Source organism: Gossypium hirsutum, chromosome A02, assembly GCF_007990345.1.
Source record: "Gossypium hirsutum isolate 1008001.06 chromosome A02, Gossypium_hirsutum_v2.1, whole genome shotgun sequence".
Lineage (NCBI taxonomy): Eukaryota > Viridiplantae > Streptophyta > Magnoliopsida > Malvales > Malvaceae > Gossypium > Gossypium hirsutum.
In genome coordinates this window covers 54,764,307-54,769,917 of record NC_053425.1, presented here as the reverse complement: position 1 = coordinate 54,769,917, position 5,611 = coordinate 54,764,307, and positions in this window count along the sequence as shown.

Below are 5,611 nucleotides of genomic sequence, written 5' to 3'. Positions count from 1 at the left end.
AGGTTTAAAGGAGGAAAGAATTGGCCAAAGATGATAAGCAAAATAAGAGAATTTTGCTAGGAAAAATCGGCACAGAAGAAAGTGTAGCTTTCGGGATTTCGGCTTTTTATGGCCAAAGGCTATGAAGGTTTTGGAATGTTTGAAGGGAAGGATGGAGATGAACAAGAGGTTAGAAGGGTTCGGCTATGAAGGAGAAAGGAGAATAAGAAAAAGGTTGATGAAGAGAGGGGAGAAAAATGAAGAGGGAAATGGTCAGCAAACGGCCCAACTTCCCCTTAATGCCGAATTTATACTAACCTTAACCCTAGTCAAATTTTGCCTCCCTAAAGCTCCCCTTGGCCGGCCAACTCTTGCTCCTCAAGAGTCCATTATTCGGCCAACACAGCTCTCCCTAATCAACTCCTAAATTCTCTCCCTTATCCCCTCCTTACTCAATCTCCTGAGCAACTCCAACTCTTCCTAACAGTCTTTCACATCAGTTCCACTACTTACCTTTTCCATTCATAAAAATTAATCCCTTATTTTCTGTCATTGTGACTTGAACCTGGGTCCTCCCAATCATCCACACGCCACTTATAGCATTCCCAGTGGCGTCACTTAGCCACTTTACCACATGATTCCTTGTGATTTATTTTACACAATTAATACCTAAAAGCCCAATTAACCAGAACCCCTTTTTCTTATGGAATTAAAATTAATTAAAACTACTGGGTTTTACCTTAAGCTTGGGCCTTCTAGAGGCCCACTAACGTACTTAATCCTACGACAAACAAACAGGACACAAAATTTTTAAATTTTTCCAACATTTTTAAAATTCCCTAAAACTGGGGCGTTACAATTTATGAGTCTTGTTTCATCATAAGTAACATTTTTACTCAGGTACGTGAGTATCGCTTTCAGCAGTATCAGAATTAGCTTGTTGGAAAGCATCTCTGTCTATTTGTGAAACAATTTTCATCAGAGTTGGGAGATATTACACTTTCATAGGTTATATAATGGTATATATTTTTAGACTCCACATATGCTATGTTCAGTCCGAAAAGTAACTAAACTATAGCTCTGATACCACTAAATATAATACCTTAACCCGTATTCGTCGCTAGAACAGGGTTACAAAATATTACCAAAACTTTCAGAACATTGTTAGATAATTCAAAAATTTACTATTCATTCCTCGAGATTTATTCATAACGTCCCTTAAATGGACCCTCGAGGCCCAAAACAAGCATTAGAATCAAGTCGGGACTTAATCGAAAACTCTAAGAATTTTTCATGAAATTTTAAAATTTCTCCAAGGTGTAGGGCTCACACGCCTGTGTGGTCCAAAGGACATGCCCGTGTGACCCTAGGACACGCCCCTACTACAGGCTGTGTTCGACCCCATGTAACTCTCTTACTTGTGCACATGGTCGTGCCATACGCTCGTGTGCTAGGCCGTGTAGCACACACGGTTGAGAGGTATGCCCATGTCTCTACGTGTGCTCATTTCTAAGCATTCTGTTTTCTCAAATTTAAGGTGCAGGGGACACACGGTCTAACCACACGCCCATGTACCGGGTCGTGTATCACACACGGTCTAGATACACGCTGTGAACAAAATAAAGTCATTCCTAGCTTCATTTCTCACCCAAAATCATACCAAATTTCTGCACCAAACTTACATCCAAATACCAACCAATCCAAGCATTGAATTAAAACAATTTATAACATCTAACATGATTTATTGTTACATGCGCTCATGCTTTTAATCTTACCTTTTATAAGCATACTCATTTTAACCTTTCTCAATCAATCAATAATAAATACTTATGTTATCTCCATAAAATAAACTTAAATACATATATATACATGTACCAAAACATAATCATTACTAGCCATTCCAACAGCTAGATTACAATAATCATTTACATTTACATGCCAATATGACCAATATAACCTATACATGCCATTGTAACCATAATTGTTTTACCATATTGTACCGGCATGGGCCGATGGATAGTGTGAGTGATCTCCGCTAAGCTTCCAATCCAACAAGCTTTTGATTTACTCTAAAACAAGAAAATAAAACTAAGTAAGCATAAAATGCCTAGTAAGTTCGTATAACATGGTACTTAACCTACTATTCATTCTATTTTGAGGCAACTATGTAAGGCATATTCAATCAATTTGACCTCAAGCCCTACACAATCCTCATTGCCCTTGTTAGTCATATATTCCATAATAACATCAAAACATATATGGGCTTAACAATAATCAAGTTTCCATGCACATATACTTTCCATAACATGTATTCATTTAACATGCATAAATAATCTCTTTATAGTACTAGTATAATTTCATAATAGTTCATCTCGAGTTCAAATTATTTCATGTCAGAACTTTGCTCATATCATTTGAAATATCAAGGTCACACGAATAGTAGTACACTCAAGGTGTACAAGTCTATAATCAAGGATGAACATTCTCATCAAATAATTTCCATATACAAATATCATCATCTTATACTTTCATTTATCACTTGTCATGTATCATCATTTTCTTGTATTTCATAAGGATACGTGTAATAACTGATTTTATTATTCATATCTTCTCATGTCTAGATTGTCACCCATTGAATATATTTGAAATATTGATGAATTTATTTGAAATATCGATGGATACACAAATAGTACTCTCAAGGTGTATGAGTCAGGATCTTTCAATTCATATTCAGTGGTACCCATAAGGTACTATTTCAGAGAGCACACTCTCGAGCCACACATGTATACAACAAGATTACAAGTCTGGGCTAAATCCTTTTTATGACATATGCTGTAGGGAACTTGATCTGGATTACCCGTCCGGGCTAAATCCAATTGATAACATATGCTTGAGAGGACTTATATCAGGATTACCTGTTCGAGTAAATCATTTCTGTAATGAGGTCAATAGGATTACCCGTCAGAGCTAAATATCGTCAGTAACAAATGTAAGACCTCATTCATTTTGGGAAATCAAATATCCATCGATTTTCCATTTATTCAACCGGGATTTAAATGTTTTTCAAGCATTATCGGGCATGTGATTATTTCATTCATCCATAACATTCATATAATTCAAATAAACATATTCCACATTCATTTCAAGCATAAAAATAACATTTTTATCATTTATCATTTTTTGGGCATTATCGATGATCAGACTTTGTCAGATACAATTTCAATGTCACATATATATATGATATTTATACAATTCACAACACAACATTTAATTCAAACATATAAACAGACACAAATTAGTTACATGAACTTACCTCGACAAATGTTTGTGTACGTAAAATCTACTAATCTGACATTTTCCTCTTTTCCTCGTTCTAGCTCCGAATTTGGTCTATTTGGATCTATACAAGTAAATTTTACACCAATTTATCACATTTCATATTCAAGTGAACTCGATTTACATCCTAGGTAAAATTACCATTTTACCCCTAACTTTTCCATAAATTCCTACTTCGTCCCTAGGCTCGGAAAATAAAATTTATGCAATTTACTCCCTATTCCAAGCCTAACCAAAATTTTACCTTAAAATTTACAGCAAATATATTCTGCAAAATTTAGAATGTTTCTTCAATTTTCACAAATTTACATTTTAGTCCCTAAATCATGTTTTCATCAAAAATCACTTTGTAAAAGTTGTTTAACCTTTCATTTTCTACTATAAATTTCTAATTTTAAGCATATACATCCATAACCTAATTTCCATACTTTAATAACTCTTCAAATTGATCCCCAAATAGATAGATTAATCTATCTCGATTTCAAAAATATCAAAATTACTAAAAACGGGATAAGAAAACTTACCCAATTTTGGCAAGAAAGTTTCTTCTCTCTCCCCTAGGGTTTTCATGGAATATTTTGGGGAAGAAGATGATAAAAATTATTTTTATTTCTATTAAATTAATTTATCATCTTTAATAATTTGATTTCCAATTTAGTCCTTAGTCTTTTTCTAATTTTCCATGGATGAATCATCCAAAAATATCTACCAACTTTTTATTAATGGTCTAATTACCATATAAGGACCTTAAGTTTTGAATTTCATAGCTATTTGATTTTTCTAGCTACTAGAATTCAACTTTTGCATTTTATGCGATTTGGTCCTTCTCGTAATTAAACACTGAATCAGTAAAATTTTATTATCAAAATTTTCACATGACATTTCTATCATATTATGAACCATAAAATAAAAATAAAATAAATTTTATTTTTTGTCTTAGATTTGTGGTCCCGAAACTATTGTTCCGATCTCACCGAAATTGGGCTGTTACATAAGATGCTTAAATGAATGGTTTAATTAAGATGCAAACTAAATGAAAAAATAAGTTACTTAATGCAAGACTTAATTAAAGATGCTCCTTTAACTATCATGGGAGTTACATAATATTTTCATATGAATATTTTCATTATCATATGATGTCATGGGTCTCTACCACATGGTCTTACACATATCTGCATGTCGTGATCTGCCAATCCAGTTAACAATGTACCTACCTTGTCGGAGGCAACACCATGAATATTTTCATTGTCATATGATGCCACGGGTCTCTACCACATGGTCTTACACATATCAGCATGTCGTGATCTGTCAGTCCAGTTAGCAATGTACCTACCCTACCGAAGGCAACACCATGAATATTTTCATTGTCATATGATGCCATGGATCGCTACCACATGGTCTTACACATATTTGCATGTCGTGATCTACCAATCCAGCTAGCAATGTACCTGCCCTACCGGAGGCATCACAAATGGTTGTGTTACTCACTTAACATAGAGTGCACTTACCTAAATTTGTTCACATTTCTAACGAACTCATATTCTCTCATACCTGATTTCACAAGCTTACATAACAGGCATCATCTAATTCATACAGTACCACATATCTATCATTTGTAAACATGCAATAACTATACAATACTTTTCATACACTTACACTCACTAGTTACCCAAAATGACATCAACATATGAATCTCTATTGTAAATGAACATGCATGAGTCAAGATAAAGACTCACTTGAAACACATCTTTACTATAGCTCGAAGTTCCAAATTTGATTGTCCTTCCCGATCCAGCTACAACAACTACTTCAAAGAACTTAGAACTTCCATTAAAATCTCATTTACAAATAATTTACTAATGTTCCCATTACATACAACCCTCATGCAAGGCCTCTTATTCACACCCTACTGCTTATATGTTTCTTAAAACCCTTACTCTTTTAAAATCATAACATGTAGAGCTATCAAGCTTTCCAAGAGGTTGAAACATCCATTGATTAACCAAAAAACCTCAACTTCTAAGTTAACAAAGAAGAAAAAGGTTTAAGAAGAACTAGAGGATAGAACAAAAAGAAGAAAAGATCATCCTCCCATGTTCCCTTGTTACCATTTATATGTATATAGAAATTGTCCTTTAAATGCCCTGCAATAACTGAAAGAAATATAAAAGAGAATCTGATGTAGATGTTTGACCAATCAATCCATGCAGATGACTCTCGATCAATCGCATTACAGAACCCAATTTTCACAATATTCGAGAAAATCAGGCGTAACATGCCTTTGGCGTTGACTCTC